The sequence below is a fragment of the Eschrichtius robustus genome, chromosome 12, assembly GCF_028021215.1.
Source record: "Eschrichtius robustus isolate mEscRob2 chromosome 12, mEscRob2.pri, whole genome shotgun sequence".
Lineage (NCBI taxonomy): Eukaryota > Metazoa > Chordata > Mammalia > Artiodactyla > Eschrichtiidae > Eschrichtius > Eschrichtius robustus.
The window spans coordinates 88351181-88378674 of NC_090835.1; the positions used below are offsets into that span (position 1 = coordinate 88351181).

Here is a 27494-nt window from a genome sequence, read left to right on the forward strand (position 1 = left end):
CCTATAAGCATGATCCGCCATGAGGTTATGAGAAGGTTGAGGCAGCGTGGTAGGATGGCAAGAACATGAGCTTTGGAGACAACAAAATCCCAGCTTTGGCATTTTGTGAGCAGACTGGTCATAGGTAAGTTCCTTTAAATCTCCAGGCTGCAGTATCCACACCTCTAACTTGGAGACAGTATTTGTCCTTGTGTAAGAACTGGAGATTACCTATCAAGTGCTAAGCCTATAGCACACATTAATATAAAAGAAGTCATTATAACTGGCCTCAAAGAATACAGCTCTGAAAGTGATCTACAGGGATAAAAAACTGAGACCTACAGAGACGTGTACAAACTTGTTAGTTAGGGACAGAGACAATCCCAGATGCCCTGTCTCCCGCCCTGAATCCCGTTCTTGACACATCATCTCCAGGATGTAGCTTGAGTCAGTGCAGGGGGAGATTATTCCCATGGTAACTACAGCCTATCTGAGAATTAGAAAAGAATTTTCATGTCTGGGTGGGGATGTAGTGAAACCTGATATAGAGAAAGAATGGGCTTTACATCATAAGAGACTACTACAAGCAACTCTATGCCAATAAAATGGACAACCTGGAAGAAATGGATGAATTCTTAGAAAGGTATAACCTTCCAAGACTGAACAGGAAGAAATAGAAAATATGAACAGACCAATCACAAGTAATGTAATTGAAACTGTGATTAAATATCTTCCAACAAACAAAAGTCCAGGACCAGATGGCTTCACAGGTGAATTCTATCAAACTTTAGAGAAGAGCTAACACCCATCCTTCTCAAACTCTTCTAAAAAATTGCAGGGGAAGGAACACTCCCAAACTCATTCTATGAGGCCACCATCACCCTGATACCAAAACCAGACAAAGATACTACAAAAAAAGAAAATTACAGACCAATATCACTGATGAATATAGACGCAAAAATCCTCAACAAAATGCTAGCAAACAGAATCCAACAACACATTAAAAGGATCATACACCATGATCGAGTGGGATTTATCCCAGGGATGCATGGATTCTTCAAAATACACAAATCAATCAATGTGATACACCATATTAACAAACTGAGGAAGAAAAACCATATGATCAGCTCAATAGATGCAGAAAAAGCTTTTGACAAAAGTCAACACCCATTTATGATAAGAGCGCTCCAGAAAGTGGGCACAGAGGGGACCTACCTCTGTGTGTATAATAAAGGCCATATACGACAAACCCAGAGCAAACATCATTCTCAATGGTGAAAAACTGAAAGCATTTCCTCTTAGATCAGGAACAAGACAAGGATGTCCAGTCTCATCACTATTATTTGACATAGTTTTGGAAGTCCTAGCCACAGCAATCAGAGAAGAAAAAGAAATAAAAGGAATACAAACTGGAAAAGAAGAAGTAAAACTGTCACTGTTTGCAGATGACATGATACTATACATAGAGAATCTTAAAGATGCCACCAGAGGCATGGACATACATACTCTACCAAATGTAAAATAGATAGCTAGTGGGAAGCAGCCACATAGCACAGAGAGATCAGCTCTGTGCTTTGTGACCACCTAGAGGGGTGGGAGGGAGACGCAAGAGGAAGGAGATATGGGGATATATGTATATGTATAGCTGATTCACTTGGTTATAAAGCAGAAACTAACACACCATTGTAAAGCAATTATACTCCAATAAAGATGTTAAAAAGAAAAAAAAAAGATGCCACCAGAAAACTACTAGAGCTAATCAATGAATTTGGTAAAGTTGCAGGATACAAAATTAATGCACAGAAATCTCTTGCATTCCTATACACTAATGATGAAAAATCTGAAAGAGAAATTAAGGAAACAATCCCATTCACCATTGCAACAAAAAGAATAAAATACCTAGGAATAAACCTACCTAAGGAGGTAAAAGACCTGTACTCAGAAAACTATAAGACACTGATGAAAGAAATCAAAGATGACACAGATGGAGAGATATACCATGTTCTTGGATGGGAAGAATCAATATTGTGAAAATGACTATACTACCCAAAGCAATCTACAGATTCAATGCAATCCCTATCAAATTACCAGTGGCATTTTTTTTAACAGAACTAGAACAAAAAATCTTAAAATTTGTATGGAGACACAAAAGACCCCAAATAGCCAAAGCAGTCTTGAGGTAAAAAAACGGAGCTGGAGGAATCAGACTCCCTGACTTCAGACTATACTACAAAGCTACAGTAATCAAGACAATAGGGTACTGGCACAAAAACAGAAACAGATCAATGGAACAAGATAGAAAGCCCAAAGATAAACCCACGCACCTATGGTCAACTAATCTATGACAAAGGAGGCAAGGATATACAATGGAGAAAATACAGTCTCTTCAATAAGTGGTGCTGGGAAAACTGGACAGCTACATGTAAAAGAATGAAATTAGAACACTCCCTAACACCATACACAAAAATAAACTCAAAGTGGATTCAAGACCTAAATGTAAGACCAGACACTATAAAACTCTTAGAGGAAAACATAGGAAGAACACTCTTTGACATAAATCACAGCAAGATCTTTTTTGACCCACCTCCTAGAGAAATGGAAATAAAAACAAAAATATGGAGGTTCCTGAAAAAACTAAAATCAGAATTACCATATGACCCAGCAACCCTACTACTGGGCATATACCCAGAGAAAACCATAATTCAAAAAGACACATGCACCCCAATGTTCATTGCAGCACTATTTACAATAGCCAAGTCATGGAAGCAACCTAAATGCCCATCGACAGGTGAGTGGATAAAGAAGATGTGGTACATATATACAATGGAATATTACTCAACCAGAAAAAGAAACGAAATTGGGTCATTTATACAGATGTGGATGGATCTAGAGACTCATACGGAGTGAAGTCAGAAAGAGAAAAATAAATATCGTATATTAATGCATATATGTGGAACCTAGAAAAATGGTACAGATGAACCAGTCTGCAGGGCAGAAATAGAGACACAAATGTAGAGAACAAACGTATGGACACCAAGGGGGGAAAGTGACAGGGGGCGGGGGTGTGTGTGTGTGTGTGTGTGTGTGTGTGTGTGTGTGTGTGTGTGTGTGTGTGTGATGAATTGGGAGATTGGGATTGACACATAGACACTAATATGTATAAAACAGATAATAAGAACCTGCTGTATAAAAAAATAAATAAAATTTAAAAAAAAAAAGAATGGGCTTTCGACTCAGACCAATTTGAATTCACTTGCCAATTCCCCCACTTCAATTATATAATCTGAGTCTTAATTTTCTTACCTGTAAAATGGGTATGGCATAAGCTCTATATGACAGTTGTGAGGATTAAATGAGATAACTTGTAAAAACCCTAGCACTCTCTTAGACACCCTAACTTTACTCACTGATGATGCTAACACCTGGCTAAAAATCTCTATACACCATCTCCTCTCCAACTTCTGCGATCAGAGGTCAGTAATGCATCCATTCACATAAGGGCACTGGACTCTGGAGATGTACTGGAGTCCTACTGTCCCAGTTTGAATCCTGACTCTGCCACTCACAAGCGTGGGTGATGTGGAGAATGGCCTCCCTGTGTCTCACTTTCTCATCTGTAAAATAAGGGGTCATCATACATACCTCACTGGGGACTGTCGTGAGGATATACACAAGGTGCTCAGAACAGTGTTGCCAACAGTTAAGTGTCAGCATCATTGTCATGCATCGGCAAGACTCAGTGATCAGGTGGCCTTCTCATTCTTTGACCTTTTGGTCCACTTAGTCATTCCCTGGGCCGTGCTGTCTATCTGCTCTATGATTCCTAATTCATGCATCCCACTCTCTGACCACAACCTTCTAATTCTCCTTCAGCGTGACCCATGGGCCAGAGGGGCTGGCATCACTTAGGAGCTTGTTAGAAATGCAGAATCTGAGGCCCCACTCCCAGACCTACTGCATCAGAATCTGCAGTTTAATAAGATCCCCAGGTGATTTATACACACATTACAGTTAGCGAAGCATGTGCATCTTTTCCTCTACTCAGCTGGGTCTGCCACTCTGTTACTTGCCCCCTGACCCTGCCAGGTCACTGACCATCCTACATCCTCCCAGCCCATCTTCATCCCACTAAAACCCCACTGAAATCATTCCTCCACTGTTAATACCTTCGGCCTGTGTGTTCCCTATCCTTTCATTACGCCCGCAGAGAAAAACCTCAACCCTGGATGAACCCACCCAGCCACCTATTCCAGGTTTGCAGTGGCGTCTGCCAAGTGCAGCTGGAGAACAGGTCGAACCCACGAGCTGATTTCGCTTCCTGCATCTGGAAAGACGACTTCACTCCTACTCCACTGAGTACACACACTTCATCAGAATGGTACCGCTGACCATCCCACTCCAACCCTCCACACCTGCCTGCCCCTGCAGCTACATCTGTCCTCTCATCTTCCTCTTCTTCTGAACTGCTGGAGGTAAATGCCCACCCCCTCACCTGGGCTCTAGAATATATCCTGCCCACCTTTGCAGGAACTTTAAGTGACTAACTATGCCTTCCATTCCATATGTAAATATCCAGATAGAGAGATCCCAAGATCTAGATCTGTATCCTGGATTCTTCACCCCTCTTGTAGCTCCATCTAACTCCCTCCTTCCTCTGAGCCCAACTTCTCAAAAAAGGATCTGCAGCTCATGTCTTCATTTTTCTGCCTCAAATTCACTCTACTGTTCAAAATTGGCTTCTGTCCCCACAGCTCCACTGAGGTCCCAGTCACCTCTTTGTTGCTGAGCCCCGTGTACAGTTCTTAACATTTCCTAACAAGATTTCTCCTTAGCACTGGGCACAGCTGAATGAGATTTTTCCTTAGCACTGGCACAGCCCCTCAAGCTTGGAATTCTCTTTTCCACAGGTTTGTCCACCCACCTCCCTGTTCATATCCATTCCCCACTCCCTGCTACCTTCCATTCTCTCCCATGACTTCGATGGATCTCACAGGAATCCCAAGTTCATGTGCAGCCCAGATCATTCTTGGATCATCAGATCTATCTCTCTAACTCCACTTGGATGTCTCTCCGAACCTTAAACTCAGCATGTGATCTTTCTTCCAGAATCTGCTCCTCCTCTAAGAGTTTGAGCTCAGTAATGAGTCATGGCCATCCATACAGTTTCTCAAGCCAGAAATCCAGGCATTGTCAATGTCACTCCCTACCTCAGTCATTCACCAAGTTCAGTGCAATCTAAACATCGCTTAAATCCAGTCACTTCTCTCCAGCTCCAGTGCAATGACTGTACTCCAAGCCACCATCATCTTGCTCCTGTACCACATGCCATAGCCTCCCCACAGACCCATCTTGCCTCACCAAGTCAGCTGCCCATATAGGATCTTGATGCGATCTTCTAGAAACCCAAACATTATCTTATCACTTCTCTGCTTAAGCTCTCCAGTGGCTCTGCATGACTCCACTGATCCCTGCTTCCACCTGCAGCCTCCTTTCCCTCCCTCTCCTCCCCACCACCCCCCTCCAGTTCCAGCCACACTGGAACTTGGTCCCCCCAAGGGGACAGCTCCTGCCCCACCCTCTGCTCCAACTGCTCTTCCTTCCCGCTTTCTTTACCTTCACGTGATTCACACCTGCTCATCCTTCAAATCCCAACCTAAAGAACTTCCCTAAGAAAATCCAGACTACAGCAGGTCTCCCGATCATATATTCTCACAGTATTTGCACATTTCCTTAGTAATACCTTTTAATTATTGGTGGAATTGTATATGTAACATCTAACAGCCCCACCAGACTGTAAGGTACCTGGGAGCAGGGACCATATCCATCCTAGTCAAAGTTTACTGCTCTTCCTCACCCCCTTTCCAGCTGCAAAAACTCAAGAGTTCAGAAGGTAAAAAGAGTTGCTACAGTCTGTGACTCCAATTATAAAAATTCTGTTATGCCTGTTTATTCCTGACAGCTACCACGTAATAGACACATCCTTCCTATTTAATAGTCATATCCTATAAGGGAAGTACCTGAAAATCTGTTGTTTGCAGCTCACCTCGACCCACTTAAAACAGATCTACTAGCTAATCCCCAACTCACCTGCCAAAAAAAGAAAAATAGAACAAGAAAAAGGTAACCTAGCAGAGGAAAGGTGTAGAAATGCCAAACGCTGACATCCCTGCCTTTTGCCTACTGTGTTCGAAGAACTTCTTTACTCAAAAATTCACTACAGAAAGACTCTAGTTTTCTGCAGCTCCCACAGGCTGGGAATGTCATTTCTAGCAATGCATGCAGGAAAAGCAAAATCCACTCCAATAAATGATTTCAGGTGTCCGAAGGCTCTCTAGACCTTGATTTTGCCCTTGATTGTGCCAAAAGAGCAACAGAGTTAAGTCCACAAAACGAAACAATTTACAAAAGGTGGGTCAGGGTACTGACGGGACAGACTTCATACAAAATACAGGAAAAAAACACATGTTATTTTACTGACAATTAATAGACCATTTAAACAGAAGGAAACTTATCTTTAAAATGCAGGCATAATGAAAGGACATGCCAAAGAGAGGAAACCTGTTTTTGTAAATAGAGCATGTTTTTCTTTCTGGAAACTTCAGATAAATGAGATTTGCTACGTGGAGAAGTGTTTTGCTCTGGGAACACAGAAACGTCACTCACCTATTCAAAGAACCCCACCTGAACATTGTGCCCAATGGCTCAAAGTTGCCAGATGAAGTGAAACTTGGGGCAGAGCTTTCTAAGCCAAACCCAGCCTTTGCACAATGGGAGGAAGTGAAAAGCTGACATCGCTCAAGCACAAACACTGTTGCTGCTCCGCCCTTTAATGTAGAAATTAGCAACGGGTTCTCCGTGTGGCTATGCCTCCTCCTCCCTGCCTCGGTAGGAACCAGCAAACTGTAAGTGACCCCTTCATTTTTTTGGCTCCCGACCACTCCCAAGCGTTCCCCTCTCCCCAGCTATGCCAGAAACAGGCCGGGTACCCCAGTCTGGCATCGACCACTTCCCAGCGTGGGACAGGAACCCTCTGCCTCTCTGTTTCTAGATTTCTATTTCTATAGCTCATCACCTCCCCTCCCAAGGCAGCAAACTGTGGTTGGCCCCTTCCCCCATGGCCCCTGCTCCCTCAGAACACACATATACCCGTGCAGCGCAGCTCCATAGCCAAGAGGATCCCTCTTCTGCCTTCTTTGAATGGCATGACCGCAAGGATCAGCCCAGACTGGAGCCCCAAGTTCTTTTGCTTTTCCAAGTTGTCCACATAGAACCCCTGGAGCCCTGGTCCAAACTCTCCTCTGTGCGGCCCCTCAAGACTAGGAGGGAGAGGGACAGAGGCCTCTGGCAGAGCCCACAAAAAGTGGAGGCTGACCCCAGAGTCATCTCAGAGGGGAACGGGGTAGAGGCACGATTATGCCGGAAGGGGTGTCTTTGTGTTTCTCTCTCTCTTGCTAAAATGAATCTCATTAAATTAGCACTCTTTGGTTCCAAAAAAGTAGAATTCTCTTTTAAATGCACCTATCTTATTCTTTTTTGTACTATTTATAATTGTCATTAAATATGTAAGTCATTCATTCATTCATTAGATTATGGTTGTCTACCTTGTAGACATTAAGGATAAAAAGACATAAAGCCCTGCCTTCAAGCAGCTTATAGTCTACTGGGAGGAGACAGACTACACACAAATAAATAAGTAAAAATAAGGTATGTCAGATGGTGACAAGCGTTATGGAGAAAAAGCTAGTAGGAAAACGGAAGAGTGAGTGCTGTGTGGGCACTGGAGAGGGGGTGGTGGGTAGGTGGCATTTTTATATAGTTTGGTGAGACCTCATTATGAAGTGATGTTGAAAAACGTCTAAAACAAGTGAAGGAATGAGCCATGTGGACATCTTGGATGAGTGGTCCAGGCAGAGGAAGTGGCAAAGGCAAACAGCATATTCCTGAGGCAAGAATATGCCTGTGGTGCTTGGAGGAGAAAGAAGAGCTCACTGTGGCTTGAGGGGAGTAAGAACCGGTGAGGTCAGAGGGGGCTATGAGACCCGTGAGGCCCTACAATCCACTGTCCACACTTTCGTTTTTACTTGGAATAAAAGCGGAAGCCACTGGGGGATTTTGAGCACAAGAGTGATGTGACCTGACATTTAAAATGATCTCTCTGACTGCCGTGTTGAGAACAGACTGGAAAGTGGGTGAGAGGGCAAGAACAGAAGCAGGGAACCAGTCAGCAGGCAACTGCAATAACTTGGCGAGAGAGAGGATGGTGGCTGGGACCAGGGTGGTCAGTGGGAGTGGGGAGAAGTGGATATCCTTTGATGACAGAACCCAAATAGATTTGTGAACCGAGTGGATTTGGAATATATTAGTTATTTTGCTAAAGGCAACAGTTTGGTTTATACTCCTGAAATAATTATATAACAAATGAAGATGGTACATGATTAAGTGACTACTGTATTGGTCTGGGTAATGTTACTTAAGTAAGAAAATAATTATGGAAGAAGTGCAACTTGAGAGCAAAGAACTGGTTCCAAGATTTTCCAAGTGTTATTCTGAAAAGCATGTTTGTTCTCAGTAGGGAAACAAGTGATGTTTTGAAGTGAGTGGTTCTTCTCTGCCCAAACGCCTTTTGCTTCCCTTAATAATTTCAAATGTACATTTAAAATTTAATAATATAAGGCCAGAGATTCTATTTGAATTCTAAAAAGTAACTGGGGGGAGGAAAGGGAAGGGAATTTTCTTTTGCCTTTTTCCAGTTCCTCTAGAGCAGTACTGTCTCACAGAACCTTCTGGAAATGTTCTATATCTGGACTCTCCAATACTGTAGCCACTAGCCACATGTGGCTACTAAGCACTTAAAATGTGACTAATGGGACTAACTAAAATTTTAATTTCATCTAATTATAATTAATTTTAATTAAAATAGCTACCTGTGGCTAGTTGCTACCAGACTGAACCATACATCTCACCACACAGAGAAACATTCCTGAACTATACATAACACGATTTCCTTGAAATTGAGTTAAAAGGATATATACGAAATAGATCTGTAAAATATTGAAGTACGCATTCTTATTTTCTATTATACCCTACAGTCACCATCTAATTCTCCTATTTGAAAGGAAACAGTAGATGGCTTGGTTCTAATCATTTTAAAACACATTTTCTTAGTTTTTGCATGCAACTCTAATATCTTCTCGACCATCATTCTATCAATGACATTCAAAATGAGATTTCCCTCCCTGATGCGTATTCGATGCTAACATTTTAAATGTCACATAAAAATAAAGATAGAAGATTCTTATTTTAATTGAACTTCCCTCCTGCTCTATATTCAAAGCACTTTGTGGCATCAGTTATCTCATTTTTCTTCCCAAAGCGAATGAAAGGACTGAAGTTAGTATCACCATTTTTCAGTTCAGAAAATCAAAGCAGAAGATTAAAGGCAGCCCGTTATACAGTGTACATCTATAGTTTTGTTGGAAAAGAGCAGAAATTAGGAAGATATAAAAAGGGAAATCAGTTGAAAATGAGGGGGGAAAAAAACTACATGTAAATAAATCCTTGGTTACCAAATTCAAGTGAGCTGAGACATGGGTCTAGAAAATGCTGTCTGGATGAACAGGGCTGGTGTCAGACCTTCCGCGGGTCCCAGCAGCGCACCTGATGCAAGATGCTGGCTCCACAACTAGATGGTGAAGAAGATGCAGCGGTCAGGCTGTGGCTCAATTAATGAGGTGGTCCGCAGGATAATGATGCTGGCTTATTCATCAGCAACCCAGGTTCAAATGACAGGGCAACATTCTTGAATAATCTCCTAACCCGACAGCTGGAGAATGAGCTTTCATTAATCTTGCTTTTGAAACACTCAGGCTAACCCCAGTTATATCACTAAATTGCATGACCCAAGAGATTAACAGGGCAATTCAATCAGTTTAGAGCTGACCTCAGAAGCTGTCAGTTAAATTCCTTCATTTTGAGAATGAGCATACTAAATCCCAGGAGCACTGTGATACTTGCAAAAGAACAAAATGTTATTCACTTTACAAACAAGCAAGGCTGTGTTCCTATGTTACGTATAACTGATAGGGTGCAGTGTCTCCCATAAATAGTTAAAAGAAGAACAGTTAAAAGACTATCTTTATTTTGAAACTCCAATATGTTTCTAGAAACTATAGGTTAGAGGATAATCAATGTTATATATGTTATATTATACATATAACATATAACATGTACATCACATACCAATAACATATAACATAATTATATATATATATACAGTTTGTATGTGAAACTTATATAATTTCCCCCACAGGAAGGATATTAAAATTGGTGACTGTATCCCTGAACAACATTCTTAAATCTGAACTGAGACACAACAGTGTTAGAAGAGCAAAGATAAAGCAAATACAAACCAGTAAAATCACTCAAAATTGTTCAAGAACGTGTTAGTTCCTATGAAATAAGCATAAATATACTAAATACATTATAAACAGAGCCAAAAGTACTATTCAATATCTAGGAAATGCATAAAATTAGAGCTACCTGTATCATAAATCTTGGAATTTATGCTTCTTGGAATCTGGAAGGGCCTCCTCAGGATGGCTTGGTTAGCCTGGTCTTTCAAAACGCAGCCTGGTCAAGTCCGAACTGATGTTTCCTTTCAGTGAGCAGAGACATTCAAACATCCCACCCACCCCCAGCCCCACCGTAGTGATAAGGCAAAATGCTATATATGGGCAGTGGCTTCAGACATGTTTCCGATGACAATGAACACGCTGGTGGTGATGGTATTTTAAATGCTAAAGCGGAGTAAGGCCGATTCTGCTCTGCTACAGGTTTTCTGCCCAGAAGGTTGCCAGCTGTGTGGCATCACTTGGCTTATCACTTTGACAGCCACTGTTAGGAAAAAACACATTTCCTTCATAAGCGATTTTTTTCGTTCCCCAAATTATAAGTTTTTAAAGGAGCTTCAAGATATGAGTCCAAAAAGTTCCCCATCTTAATCCTGAAAAAAATTTTGGCCAAAACCATTTAAGTACAGCCAGGGGCAGGGACATAATCTGCATAAAGCATTTTAGAAAAAAGGGCAATGAGTCAAAATTCCATCGTTATACTTAAAATGTCTTTTTGATACCCTGAGACACCTTCGTGGCAGGAAAACTGATTCCAATTCTTCCAAAGATATGCAGGAAGGAAAAGCTTCCAGGAAGATGCGTGTTGGTCTAACACAGAGAGAAGCTAATGCAATCAGAACGGGCACCAGAAGAACCAGGTTCCAGAGACTTCACCTTACAGTCTTTAGGTCTTTTCAGTGAAAATGCTAAGTGGGTTCACCATAGATTTTGCTAAATTAGCATGATTTACATGTAGATTTTAAGGTGAAGAACTAAAGACAGAGAAGAACAGAACAGAAATGGAAGCTGCACAGACATACGGCATGAATTCTGCATGTCACACAATTCCCACAGACATAATTCTAGATGATGTTACAGTGCTTCTCAAGACGGATATGCCTGAGCCAGCTCTACTGCTTACTAGTGGTGTTAGGCAAATTATCTAATCTCCCTACACCTCACATCCTCAGCTGTCCATGGACACAATACAGTATCCACTTCCTGTGAGTGTTGTGAAGATTAGATGCGAGGATGTAAAAGCTTTTCAGCACAGGGCCCAGCCAACAATAATAGTTCAATAAATATTAGCTGTCTAATGATAATAACAATAGTAGTCATGGTTCAAACAGCATAATAGCTCTCTGTAAGGCCAAGCTAAACCATTTTTTAAATTCCCCTAGCATGCCAATAAATTGACTGAAATTGGATTTAAAATTTCCCCCAGGCATAATTTGGTTTACAGGTTCTCTAATGATTACATAAAGGACATACACAGAGCAGGTTCCATCCAAACCATCTCTACACATTCATTAGTGTTATTTTCCAATTTAATAAGTTAGCAGAAACTTTTGTTTTCCACTCATTAGAAGCCAGCCTCTTATATTTTCTGAATGTTCAAGGGCTGGTTTGATATCTGGTTTCGATACCTCTGACATTTTTACAAAACTTGCCAATTTGCCACCATTTTCAGAAACCTGACTCGCACCCAGTCACCAAATACACACCCATCCCCAATAGAAGGTGGCCATTCAGGTCTCCTATAAGCATCCCTGGTCAAAGGGACCACGGCTGTCGAGGAATCTTCTCTAGCACATGGGCAGGTTTACAGCCATATTTGGGCAGAGCGTGAAGACGGGAAGCCCAGAATCCTTCGTTAGCAGATGTATTTGGAACGACAGCCCCAGCAGCTGGGCAGCCCCTGCCGTCTGTATTATACCTGCACAAGCAGGGAACCCAGGCTTTATCTAGACGCAAACACTGGCCTTCCGTTCTGGACCACTCATATAGTATCTTTCAGATACGTATCAAAAGATATGCCAGTTCACAACTACTCTTCCTCTTAAGAACTGCCTGGGAGGAGGAAGCAAGGAAGAGAGATATTTTTGAAGTCTGCTATAAGCCAGGAATGGGGAGGCACTTCCCTTATTGCATTTAACCCTGTACAGAAGGTACCATAATCCTCGTGTTATAGATGAGGAAACCTAGACGCAGAGAGGTTTAATTTAACTTGCCCTAAGGACACTGAAAGGAGTCAGGATTTGAACCCACATCCATCAGTTCCTACACCCGTGTTCCCAGCAGCTCCCCTGTGGGGTGAGCCTCTCACTGTCAGTGCTTGTCATCACCACCTCAAACCACGTTGTGGTGCTTGAACCATGAGTCACCTGATTTACTCCTCAACGTCTTCTCGTGTCGGGCAACAATTTCTACGCACCTCAAAGAGCTTGTCCACGTCACACTTCATTCAGCACAGTGTCTGGCAGAAAGGAGGCAGCTGCCCGATCTAAGTCTCCCCTCTCCTAACCTGAAGACAGCAAGCCTGTGTCCTCTGCATGTGACTATCACATAAATGAGCCTCACTAATGTCAAGCTTCCAAAAACCAGCCTCTTCCCACTAAATAACAGGCTAGTTGGTAATTAAAAGATGCACTGGTCCCTCATCCTAAGCACTTCACATTAAGAAGAGGATTAACTCAAATGGAGAACGCTACTGACGCTCCTATATAGGGAGACCTTTGGAGGAGGGGGGGAATATGCATTATTTTAATATACGTGCTAATTTCTCTATTTGTGCGTTCCGTTGTCTCTGAGTCGTTAAAGAGGCATGTCGTGGCTGTGATTTCTGAGCATAAACAAATGAATTATCCCTAGTTGAAAGCTCTTGGAGGAACAGATCCTAGTCACGAATATCACTGGGTCTCACTATTAGAGATGCAAAGCTCCATCCACATCGGAAAAACATTATAATTGTCTCATTCACTAATCTGTAAACAGTTCTTCCTCCAGCCATGCCTCTTTTGCAGTAAATATTCAGAGAGGTGACCCCTTTTCTGATTGCTTAGGAAACGAATCCTTTTCCTCCCAATACTCTTAAAACATCCAAATTTGCGCCAAACGACAGCATCAATATTAAATGATAATCCAGGAAAAGGTGTGTACATGTCCCCGACACCCCCACACACAGCTATGTAAATAAAAGGAAATAAACCTGAATTTATTTCAAATTTGTGCATATGCAAAAAGTATATCTGCCTAATTTGAAGTGCCTAAAATAAGATTTCAAATTTCATGGATTCTCCAGGAAAACTACACTGAGTAAGGGAAGGCCTAGGAATACATTAGGGGGAAAAGAGATGACGGCCAACTTACTAGAGATAAGCCAGACAACAAACCATCCTTTACCCAGATTAAGCAGCACTTCTGCAAGCAGCCTAGTGAATGCCGTGCTGTGCACTTGACAGAAAACAAGTGTGTCCAAAAATGGTCCCTCCACGGGAACCAATAAAGTGCACATGAAAAAGACCCTTTCTGGGAATTCCCTGGCAGTCCAGTGGTTAGGTCTCCACCCTTCCACTGCAGGGGACACAGGTTCGATCCCTGGTTGGGGAACTAAGATCTGTGCGTGCCGTGTGACGCAGCCAAAAAAAAAAAAAAAAAAGACCCTTTCTTTGGTTGGTGCCTATAGCTGCAACTTTCATCACTTACCCTCTTCCTTTTTAGACTCATCATTATCCCAGCCCACATTCAGAATTGCCCCCATTCCTGTTGAGTGCTTGCCCCCCAAGGTCTATTTGCTGCCATTTCCCCAAACCATCCAGATTTCTATTCCGACCATCTACTTGACGATGCTCTCTTGATGTGAACTTGGGCCAATCGGCCTGCATTCCCCTCCTTAGACACTATACACTACAACTTGGTATCCCACCTTTTATGACAGTTTAACCACCAGGCACTTGTTTTTGTGGAGATATGAAAATAACAAAAAATTTTTTGGAAAAAGAAGCTAGAATCACTGGGCTAGAAAGAACTTTAAAACTGTAAACATGCCTTCAAACACTTTTCTGGACTATTTGCTCCTTGAGGGCAGGACCAGGCTTTAATCATCTTTATCTTGGTAACTCACTCCCCCAAAAGTGTTTGCTGAATGACAACCTCTTCGATGAAGCCTCTCACCAGCCTCTTTCATCAATGGCTATTTACATGAAAATTGTTAATCAGCTTGGGACAAGAGACCTTAATGAAAATGGTTCCATGGAGTGAAGAAAGCACTGGACCAGCAATCATTAATGAGCTAGTCCACGTTGGGTGAGCCCCCTAGCCTTGATGCACTCATTTTCTCGTCTCTGCAGAGTATGACCAAGACCACTTCTAAGGGACCCTGTGGCCCTATCATTCTCTACATTTAGGTTAAGGAAGAACTTCCTTTAACTTCCTATTGAAACAAAAAACAGACTATGTTACTGAGAGTTAGTGAAACCACCTAAAGACTAAGATATGATATTTACTGATTTTCCTGGGATGCTTTTGCTCCCAGGGCTTTAGGAAGCAAGGATGTGGGCAATGGGTCCTGGAAGAGCTCTTTCTTTCAGTTCTGTGACCAAGTGAGGACTTTTCAAAACAATGTTATAATCCTGCTATTTAACTGTTCATAATGCTGTGGCTTTTTATGAAATAGACAGTCCTTAAGGAAAAAATATTTTTAAAAGGCAGAGCAATTTTAATTTTTCCTGGAAAGAAATGGGGCAAGCCCTCCAGGAAGTGCTGTCAAAATAAATCTGCTCGGCTTTTTCACCAGGAGTCTGCATGCCCTGAAGGGGATGAATCTCAAATAAAGAAGGGCTTGAGTGTTACCCATCAGTCAAGAAATAACCACAGAGCAGGAAAGACTCTGGGAGGAGGGCAAGGCACGGAATCATATTTAGAATTTGTGTCATGTGGAAGTCACAAGGACCCCCACAGTCAAGGTAGCCATCCAGAAGAATAGTCAACACCACAGCATGAACAACAGGCTGCATCACCCTGCTAGAAACTATCTTCCCCTTGCAAGTGTCTCACCTCAACAGGATGACAAATGCAATTTTCTTATTTCCTCCATCCTCTATATAAAATTATCACCTATAACAGCACCTTTAGAGGAATGCTAATAAGGATGACTTGCAATGCTCAGGCAGCTCACTGACTCAAAAAAGTAAATAACAATATATGAGTGATTACTGAAGAGGTTCTCAAATTTTTACTTATATGTAAATAAAAACACCTTTTTAAATCCTTTAACAGGAAAAATGAAAACAAAACTGCATATTATCTCATTTCCTACTAGAAGAGGCATTCTTCAGTTAACAGTCTTATTCACAGAGATACTGATAAAGGAGTGGCCCCAAAGAGGGTCAACTGAAAATAGTTTATTATAGCTTAGATTTTTTTTTTTCTTTACTGTAATTTAAAAAAGACTTACCTCACCCAAAGAAGCCAATGAGCCTGGAGCAGGAAGTTTCTAAATTTTCAGTAGTGCTAAGCATTTATCACAAAGGATGCTTTTGTTCTTGATGTATAAAAATTCTTTACTCTGCCATTCAACCAATGTTGATTAAGGGTGTGATGGCCGCCCCTTGTTTCTGCATCCTGTACACCCTCCCTAATGTGTTCCTCACCCCATCCCTGCCACAACAGTGTACATTCCTAAGGCAATGGGCCTGGGAGCAGCGAGGCACAGAAACATGTCCACATACTCACCGATGTGAGCCACGTGAGCGAGGCTCCTGGCCCCTGTTGAGGTTGTAATTTGCACTTTTTGTGCTGTGCTGGTAAACTGAAACAAAAATGTTGAAAAAGACAAAAGGGAGGACTTCCCTGGTGGCGCAGCGGTTAAGAATCCACCTGCCAACGCAGGGGACACGGGTTCAAGCCCTGGTCCGGGAAGATCCCACATGCGCGGAGCAACTAGGCCCATGCGCCACAACGACTGAGCCCGCGTGCCACAACTACTGAAGCCTGCGCTCCTAGAGCCCGTGCTCCGCAACAAGAGAAGCCACCGCAATGAGAAGCCCACTCACCTCAACGAAGAGTAGCCCCTGCTCACCGCAACTAGAGAAAGCCCGCGCAGCAACAAAGACCCAATGCAGCCAAAAATAAATTAAATAAATAAATAAATAAATAAATTTATTAAAAAAAAAAAAAAAAAGAAAGAGAAATTAACATGGGCAATTAGTCACTGGACCTCCTGCCAAAAAAGTACTATTCCTCAGTAACAACAATGAGAGCACAACAGTAACAGCCATGATCTTCACAGAAGTCTCACCTACCGTGTACTATCATTTTGAGTTTAAGGCTTAGAACAATCCTAGGAGGAAGCTACTCCAAGGACCATTCCCATTTCAGAAATTCAAAAGCGAGGACAGACAGAAAGACCTGCTGGGCATCATATGGTTGATAAGTGTCATCACAGAGAATTCAGCATGTTCTGCTGCATCCTTCCCAATTGCCAGAATAATTCTACCACTCATTTATGCCCTCTTCAAGGAAGAAACCTCTCTCCTTCACCTCTGTGTCCCCAGTGCCACGGCTCTTGGCACACAGCAGGCACACAAAGATTGGTGAATGAACGGGATGAAGGAAGAAAGAAAGGGAGCGAGGGAAGGAGGGAGAGATGGAGGGAGGTTGGGAACATTATTTCTTTGTTTCACTCACTACATCCAAACTCTACCCAATATAGTGATTGGAAAGAGAAACAGCACTTTTATTAAAATTATAAAATATTTTCTGATTATAAAAGTAATACATATTTATTACAGACAACTATATTACTTCTTACCAAAAAAACTAAGTTACTATGTTTCCTACAGGTGGGTAATAGTAGCCATTTTTTTCCCTCAAGAAAGACTTGAGATTTTCCGAATGTACCTAGCCGTGAGATACATTCAAATGAAAGATGAAATTCTCAATCACACAGATCTGAGCCATCCTGTGGAGTTTGTCCAGACAGAAGCAAGCAGGATGGTGAGAGGTTTGCAAAACATGTCACATAAGGCATAGCTGACGGAAGTAGGCCTACTTAGCATATAGGAGAAAAGACATAGGAATGACAGGAAAACAGTCTTCAAGTATTGACAGGGCTGCATATCAGAGGGAGTAAACTTTTTTTTGTGAGCCAACTTGGGCCAATGTGTAGAAATTAAAGGAAGGAACATGTTAGCTTGATATTAAAAAAAAAAATACAAGATTAGAAGTTGTGGAAAGAAATGAACTCTTTTAGAAGTTCTCTCACCATCAACAGCCTTGTCAAGAGTATGTGCAAGGTTAAACTAGATACCTTCAAAAGTCCTGTCCAACTCCAATACCCTGTGATTCTAGATCCCCATGTCCTCTATGTGATGGGCATCATATAGACCAAGATTAGCAATATATGGCACATGTGGCAAACTACCACTGTACACACATGCAAGCGTGTACACGTACACACACACACACACACACACAGCCTAAGGTGAATCACAAATATTTATAAAACTAGAATTATGTAGTAAGAACTAATCTCTAACTCTATTATTGAGTCTTTCTCACAGACTTTGGAAGAAGGATGTAATACTCCAGGGACAAACGTTTTACTTCAAGTTATGATGCCCAAAACTGAAGAGCTGCATGATATATACATTTTTTAATTGCTAAACTAGCGCAAACTCCTGATTCTGCACTAACTAGCTACGTGACCTGGGGCATGCCACTGCATCTCCATAGATGTCGGTGTCCAAAAGAACTTGGAATGCAATTCAATATGGTAGCCACTAGCCACATGTTCCTTTCGGAGCCTCTGCAGTGTGGCTAGTGCAACAGAGGAATTTTTAATTTAAATATAACTTAATTATATCTCATAATTAATTTATTAAATCTAAACAGGCACATGTGGCTAGTGGCTATTGTATTGAACAGTCAAGCTCTAATGATTCCTGAACACTTCTGAAGGAGAGAGTGAAATTCCAGACCAACTTCATTCAACCCATCATCCTGAGTAAGATCTCAATACCATAGAGGCAGCTGTGTGAGAAGGAAGAGAGATGAAATTCTTGAGGCCCAACCACAGAAGATTATTAGGGTTCCTGCCAGCTACTGCCTCTCCAGTGTCCAATATCCTGGGATAGATAGCCCAGTAGCCCTTTATCCTTTAACGTCCAGAGTTGGGTTCCACATTCAAGTATGGTAGTGTAATTATCAAAGTTCTCCGGAAAAGATCACCTGGGAAATGCAATGCCCTGTTGGTGGGAAATACCACCAGCCAGTAATACCACTAGCCACCTACCCTAATATGAAGACATTAGTGAAATATTTGTGAATAATAGTGAATAAGTAGTGCCTATCATTGAAATATAAGGTTCCCTGCAGAGTACAAAAAGCTACCTTTAAATTAGTTAAACATCTCTTATGAAGTACACCATCGGATTTATTTTAGTTTTATTTATTTCAAATTAAATTGTGCAACCAACCCTAAAAGCTCTTCCACATGTTTGAAAACATACGAAGTCATAAAAGCCAAAAATTATGACTTTTTAAAGAGTCATCTTGGTTGATTAAGAAATGTAAAGAGTCTAGAAAAACTCCCTTTTAAAAAGTTGCCAGGTAATGTTAATAAAAGGCATATTCCAGAGCTTTAGGAGAAACCTGGAGACAAATCTACTAACATATATTAGTAATATCAATCATTACAGCACTGGAAAATGAGACCTCAAAACAGCAAATGTGAAAAGGCAGGGAGCCTAATCACAGGGGCTATTTTTAGGAAAAAGTTCACAGCATATCTAGGATATTATTATTATTATTATTATTGCAGTACTCTACTCTTGCAATATTTTAAAGTCTTTGTTTTTAACTAGGCAATGACCACCAGAAAAAAATCTTACAAATTACAAGCCAATCATCTGTTTAACAACTGAGTGGATGGCTTGCTAGCGTCTAACGCACCACCACTGGCTAGTCTCACAGAGGAAATTCTATGCAGAAAACTCAGATGTCAGCTTGCTGATTCTTAATTCCTGAACTGCATTCTGCTGATAATGCATACTGCTCGTAATTATCATGAGTCCTATATCCAGAGAACAAGGCAGACGAAAGCTCCATTGCTGTGCCCATACAAGCATTAGCTTGCCTTTCCCTGCTTAACTGGCTCTGATCACTGGGCAGACACTGCCGTTTTCTTTTCACATGCTGACTCAGGAATTCCCAGCATGAGTATTCATGTTTCAGAGTGTCTAGAATAAAAAACACTGATATTCAACTCCAGCAATTATTCCATTTTAGACTTAAGCAGCTAACATTTTTTAAACACTTGACTTAAAAATAACTGGAGGTTAGGGCTTCCCTGGTGGCGCAGTGGTTGAGAATCTGCCTGCTAATGCAGGGGACACGGGTTCGAGCCCTGGTCTGGGAAGATCCCACATGCCACGGAGCAGCTGGGCCCGTGAGCCACAATTACTGAGCCTGCGCGTCTGGAGCCTGTGCCCCGCAACGGGAGGGGCCGCGATAGTGAAAGGCCCGCGCACCGCGATGAAGAGCGGCCCCCGCTTGCCGCAACTAGAGAAAGCCCTCGCACGAACCGAAGACCCAACACAGCCAAAAATAAATAAATAAATAAATAAAGTAGCTATTAAAAAAAAAATAATAACTTGAGGTTATAAAAAATATATATAATGGAGAATACCATAATTTTTTAACATTTAATGAAAGGCTGAAGGACAGATTCCTTTAAAGTTGCCCATACACCCTGTCTTAGTCTGCTTGGACTGGTATAACAAATACCCTTAGACTGAGTGGCTTAAACAGCAATGTTTACTTCTCACAGTTCCAGAGGGCTGAGAAGTCCGGGCTAAAGGTACCAGTCAATTTTGTTCTGGATAAGAGCCCTCCTCCTGGTTGCCGATAGATGCCTTCTTGCTGTATCCACTCATGGCAGAGAGAGAAAGAGCTAGCTTTCTGGTCTCTTCTTATAAGGGCACTAATTCCATCATGAGGGCTCCACCCTCATTACCTAATTACTTCTCAAAGGCTCCACCTCCAAATAACATCACATTGGGATTAAGGTTTCAACAGATGAATTTGGGGGAACACAAACATTTAGTCCATAGCAGACTCCACATAAGGCATGCAAGCCCTCCTCTTATCTTCTGAATTAGATCAGCACATTTTCAGTAGGGAAGGTATCCAGAGGTGAAAGAAGCACAGTGCATGGCACAGTTCCAGGCACTTGGAAATGCCTGATGAATGCTGAATTTGCAAACATGGGTGTGTGGGTTTCCCCATTCGTGATGGAGGAAATCCCCAGCAAAAAGGAATGAAAGCTGAATTCCCCTTCAGCTAGTTGTTCCTACGTTCTAGGTAAAGCCTATCTCGTAAATAAATGGAGAAATCCATATTGAAAGATGGAAAACTAATAATGCCATTGTCTGGCTAAATACCTTGGAAAGCTGCAGTATTAATATAACAGGAAGTGTCATTCCTGTCACAGAACTTCAGCTCTTTCAACTAAGACAGTTATCACCATAAGGAACACTGGCCTTTCAATACTCTCCAGCCTTAGCTCTCCCAGAGTTTTCGAGAACAATGCCAAACGTAACATTTATCAGCTCGTGGATATCAAGACTGTTTCCAAACACCTGCAGACACATGACAGGTGTGATGCTACAATCACAACATGATTCACAAGGTCTGGAGGCTCCATGCACTTGAGACATTTGCTGCTCCCACTTGCCCACCCGCTCAAGGTCCCTTCTTTTTTTCTCCTTATGAATATGCTTCCCGTTTCCTTTTCATTTTTCCAAAAGATATCCAAAATGACAGAATCCATTTGTCAACTCATAGCCAGAGTCCAAGAAGTCATTACCCACTGGAAAAGGGGCGACTGGTGATTATTCTCCAGTTCATACAACGCCTACATGTTTACATTTTTCCCTCCAAGGCCTCATTCTTGTACTAAAACTATTCTAATTGTAATTATAAAGTTATCACCATCCATATGTATAGCTGGTTCATTTTGCTTAGAGGTCACTGCAGCCAAGAAACAAGTCGCTTTAGTTTCCGTCCCTCCCTCTCGTTGTGCTCAACATCTTTGCCAGTTGCATCTAGAGAAAGGCTTGCTGAATTGAACAAAAGTAGAAATTCCAGATTCTGCATCTTCAAATCCAAAAGATGGTTATAAAAATCGTAGCTTGAAAAGCTGCTGAATTGCAGAATATATATTGCTATTTAAGAGTCTGTACATCCTCTATTTAAGGAAGAGTAGACCTCTTAGAAAATTCAGAACAATTTACATTAATGTTTCATTTGTCTTGAAATAGTGCTGGTGAGCACAGTGCCCGATAAACTGAGCTATCTAATATTTAGTCACAGACTTTGATGTTTCTGCATGCGTTCTTCATAATTATTATTTTGGGGATCGTTGAAGAAAAGTCACAGCCGAAATGCTATATTTACCTGTTCCTCAGTTCGTAGTAAAAATTTTTCAAACGTAAGTCTACAAGTATAAACACTTTTAACTTTCCTTGAACCTAAATATTTTAAAACGTCTAGTCTGCCCTTGCTAGTGAAGTAAAAGGTGATATAATTTTATATTATCTAGTCCCATATGCCGTATTGTCTTATATTACCTAGATATTGTATCATCTAGTATTGTCCTGATTCTCTTCTCTCTCTTTGTTGCTTATTAATTTCACACAAAGTTCGACTGATTTTCAAAAGTATATAGATCAGTAATAATGGCCAATATTTATATAATATTTACCAAGTGCTGGACCTTAGGCATTGACTATATTAATCCATACGATCCTCACCTTGACCCTAGGAGGTAGGTACTATTACCTCCCCAAGGCCTCAGGGAATTGTCATTTGTTTTTATTTTAAAATTCCTACTCCTAAACTATACCAGCAAAGTTCAAGTAAAAATAAAGATCAGAGGAATAACAAAATAAATTCCATGTCCTTATATCAGACCAGGGTAACTTATTTCATACTGCAAATGATTAATGTGATAGGTAAAATAATAAAGTATATTAATTCCTGGGCTATTTGCTCAAACCAAATTTCCAAGGTTAATCTGACCCCTCAGTGTGTGAGACACACACCCACCAGATATATCCAGACATGGAGTTACCCAGGCTTCAGAGAGAGTAGGAACTACAGACTAGAACAAGACCATAGACAACTTACAATCCAATTTTTTATATGAAATATTAATCTCATCACTTTCTTTCCCAAATCTGCTAACAAGTAGCAAGTCAAACAGAAGTTTCACTCTCCTCCCTCCTCCCCAGTCTCTGGTAGAGGTGCTAATGAACAGAAAAATGAGAGTCTACAGCCTAGAATAATCTACAGACTGGAATAATCAACCTTTGAAACCTCAAGAGCTGATTTAATAAAACTTTACTAATTTGCACCACAGAAGTGGCTCAAATCCGAGATAAAATACCCCAAATCAGCTTATTCCTTTATAAAACAAGCATGTATTCAAAAGTTTGGCATGATCATGAACAGCAAACTCTGCAATTTATCTGGTATTAATAACTTCAAAGAATCTTACTACTATTTCTCTTTTCGGTTCTCCTTTGTGAACGAATATTCCATGTGCCTAGAACAGAGCAGGGCACATAGCAGGTGCTGAGAAAGGTTTACTTAATGAAATGCATGAATGAATAGTTCAGGCACCTCAGCATTCCCTGAGTTTCCAGTCCCTGGCCCCTGAAAACCAGACTGCACATAAACACAAGAGAGACTTTTCCAGAACACAAATATATCTATGTTGCTATGCTACTTGTATCCCTTTCACAGACTTCCCCACACCTCATCAGCAAACTGAACAGACCTGACTCTGTCACAGAGCAACTGTGTTACATCTCCAGCCCATAATCTCACCACTCTTGGCCTTAACAAGAGTGAAATTCCTCATGGTGTCCTCTCCTCCCTTCCGTCCACCAGATGCCTTAGCTGACTGTGTTCTCCTGAAAGGCTGCACATATCTTTATCACTGCACTTAGCTCACTGTTAACTAACTATTTTGGTGTCTAACTGCCCCCCCTAGCCTATGAACTCTTTAAGGGAAGATTATTTTAGTAATCACTGTGTCCCCAGCATCTAGTAAAGTATTCAAAACACAGTAGATATCAATAAATGTTTACTGGAGGCCTGGATGGATGAATGGATGGGAAAAATCAAACAGTACTACATCTATTCATAAAAATCCCAGGCAGCCATGCTTTTGAGGATAATTTCAGACTTGCCAGGAGGAAACGAAAATAACCATAAACGAATTACATAACAAAATACTCCCCATTATTAGCAATGATTACAGAATGTATACTCATCATGGAAGGCACTGCCTGTTGGGACTTTCAATTAATTGCTCAGGGCAATGAGGTATGGGCAAAACTAAGAACAGGGAGCTTAAGTGGTAGCTACACATTCGTGTATTCTCTGCTCCAGAGGTAACATTCTGAAAGCAAATCTAAAAACAGAAATGATTTTCAGCCAGTACTAAGGAAAAACAAGCCAATGCCCCTGCAGTGCCATGCAGGCACATGGCTTCCACTCAGCACAGAGCAGGCGGGGGCTGGCTCAGTGCAGCCTCAACCATCACCCCACAGGCACACCAGTGCAAACCCACCCTCCTGTAGAAGAGAAAGCTATCAGAAGCCCAAGTACCTGGTGTGCACTGGGCTGGCGCTGCAGAATTTAGTTAGTCTAGCTTTAGCTAGAACCAGAACGCTGGCCGGAAGTTTTTGGTTAGTGTCTTAATTGAGGCATCACCTTTGGCACAGGTGTTGGGTGCTGCTGGCCACAGGGGGACCTGAGCACCAACACTGGCAAAAACAGACAAAAGACAAGAGTGTCTGTTTTTGCTGCATCTGAGCTGGGCTGTTTTTGCTGCATCTGAGCTGGGCTAGGGAAGGTCCCACCGTGTCATGCTCCTGCCCTTCAGGCTTTGTCCCCAGATAGAACACTGGGACAATCAGCCTTCACTTCTTGAAAACAAATACTCTGAATTTCTGTATCTTAAAAACAGAAAATAGATGGGAGGTTCATTATGCTATTCTATTTTTGCAGATATTTAAAACTTCTGGTAATAATTGGTTCTCAAGACATTTTCCATAGTAAGTTTTTAAATATATAAGTCATAGTTTTCTATCTCAGGACTTCAATTCCAAGGTAACTGGGACTCTAAAAAATAAGAAAGTGATTATCCTGTTGAAGGGAAAAAATGCCAAAATACTAACAATAGATTTAAATTTAGATTTCATCCCACCTGGTATAGAGTGACTCGATTAATGTCACCAGAAGCAGATCATACTCTTCTCTATGAATTGTTATATATTTGTGGAAATTGTGCTTTTGCAATATACTATTTTTGTTTTCCATTTCTAAAATACTTCAGATAGGCGTGATGCTTTTCTTCTACATCTATATATGTTTAAAACCTTACACAGACAGTCCTAGGCACCCTCAAATACCACAATCTGAGCCCATCTTATTCCCACCAGCTGACCCTTCATGACCGCAAGGGGACAAAGTAGAATTTCCCTCTACTTCAAAGCAAGCCACTATTTCATCAAAACAAAAAAGGTCTTTCCTCTGCATTTTTTATAGAGGAATATATAAAACGCTGCCAGTTACATATTTTTATATTCACTCCCTCATTGTGCCTTCATCATTGACATACTCTGCCAACTGTATTTGTAAAAATGTATCTTTTTATTTCTATTCTTTAAATGTTCTTCCCTCAACCCCAACTGCTTCCGCTCACCTCAATAAACTCTACTAAAGCACATCTTTGGGATATTTTTTATAATTATGTAAAGTAAAAAGAGATGAAAGCCCTCTTTCTTCCAAAGCCTTTTCCAAAGTCACCTGAGCCCAGATCTTTCTCATCTTGAAGCCGAGTCTGCTCCCTCTCTCTCCAACCCCCTTGCATTTTGTTGATAAAAGGAACAATCCCTCGAAAGGGAATCACCTCCTCATGCCATACTCCTACTTAGGGAACAACGTTCTATCTGTCCTCTATTCCATCACATGTAAATTTCAGCCTGGCTCCCAAGGTCCTCTGCTATCAGAATCACGGATGCCTGTCCAATTGCGCCAACCCACAGCGCTCAATGGGCCACACCACTTGGGGTCGCAGAACTCACATTCCACACCCACTTGGACTTTAGAGCCTTCTCCTTCATGAACTGCCCACCAACTCCACCCAGTCTGCAGGGGTCAGAACGGCTCAGGTCCAAAGAACACTCTGGAAAGGTGACTAGACACAGGACAATTCTCTACACCTGTGTATTTCGATACTATTAGCATATTACCCTCTGCAATCTGGTGGGGCTGGTCTATAATTTGATGGGGAGAGCTGACAAAAATTCACAAAATGATGTAAGGTGACTAAGTTAAAACTACAAAGGGCAGGAAAACACACAACCTCTTGAATTATCAAGACTGAGAGTGTTGGCGACCAAGTACTAAAATAAATATTTTCACCACTTGTAAATTCTTTGAGCAGACTTTTTCTAACAACACGCAAATAAAGAGAAACAAAAATACAGAAGTCCCAAGTGGATATACAACAGAGAAGAAAAGATGAGTGTCCCCCCCCAAAAAGTCTCTTTCTCGATGCAGGTTCCTTGGTACACTGAGCCGTAAATTTGATGTGGTCCAAGGCATGGGCCCTCATTTGGCAACAACGATGCACTGTCTAGACAGTGGCTCCCTAGAGGAAAGGTTTGTGCCTAAATTATTTGTGAGTTTCCAATGACCTACACAGTGTCTGGTACAAAGAAAACAATAAATGGTTGCTTAATAAAGAGGCACTTGTTTTGAACCTTAGATCCTAGAGATGTTTGGGGTTTATTCACAAACTCATTACTAAACATGAAGTTTAATCCAAACAATAGGAGAAAATTTTTTTCAAGCTTTTGGTGGAATTAATTATCTGAAAATGTTGTGATTTACCTACTTTTAATTTTCCACTTACCTTTCCAATCCAACAAAATCTCTTTCCTTTAGGGCAGGGTTAGTGGACCAAATTTGACTCTCTGAAGCAGTCTATTTTTATAAATAAAGTTTTATTGCAAAAAGCTATATGCATCTATTTATCTGTTGTCCATAGCTGCTTTCATACTACAGAGGCAGAGTTGAGGACTTGCCACAGACAACTGACCAGCAAGCCTAAAATATTTGCTATCTGGCCCTCTATAGGAAAAGTTTGCTGAACCTGCTTTACGGCATCATGTAATACTTAATATCCAATAAAATGTGTCATTTAAAATAGCTGGAAGGTTACTGAGCTAAAGTTATTTACAAGTTAATTGAATATGCTATTTACTTCTGGCCACTATGGTTTTATTATATCCTCAAAATTGAAATCTACCAAAGACATGCCTCGAAAAAAAAAAAACAGAAGCTTAATGATAAGGAACTTTTTTTCTTGCCACCTAACTTATGCCATGGTTTTCTTAAAGCCTTTGAGAGCCCATAGAGAGCAGAATAAATTTCATAGAGGTAAGAAGACGAAAGGAAAAACTGCATAGAGAAGTTAAGAAGCAATTTAAGGCTATACCAATTGAAGCAGGGACAAGGCACACAACACCTTCGTCTCTGCACAGATGGAGCAAATGTGGCATTTAAGAGAAAGAGGTGTGAGTAATGTTAAAGAAAAAATTTTTTAATGGTAGAGAAAATAAGGGAGTGTTTCGTTTGGATACGTTGGCTTATCCAGACTAAAAGGCTATCACAGCAAAGTGCCTTTTGGGGAATATGCAATCCTAGCCATACACAAGGAACTCTCAGTGAAGACAGTGTGAAGAGAACACACGCATTTCACCCTGACCTGTATCCATTACACCAGAAGGTTCACTCCACCCAGCTTTCTGTAACTGGAAAGCAGCAAATTCCCAGAAGCACCTTGAGCCTCAAAGCCTGCCTACTCATCCTCGGCGCAAACAGCTCTCCTGCCAGCTGGGAGGCCTCACCTTCCTCTGAAAGAACCTTGTTTATTCCTACCAACTCTACCCTCATCCCTCTTCCATCCATCCAAATGCCACCTATCCTTCATGGTCCCATTCAAAATCCCAACCAGTGCACCTGTACCAGTCAGAGGGACCCGCT

At 41.3% G+C, this 27494-nt stretch overlaps 1 protein-coding gene across 3 annotated transcripts in view; it reads right to left on the reverse strand.

The window, feature by feature from the left end:
• CARMIL1 (capping protein regulator and myosin 1 linker 1) overlaps nucleotides 1-27494 on the reverse strand; it is a 320425-nt gene that overhangs the window by 208937 nt on the left and 83994 nt on the right. The gene's annotated exons all lie outside the window — the stretch shown is intronic.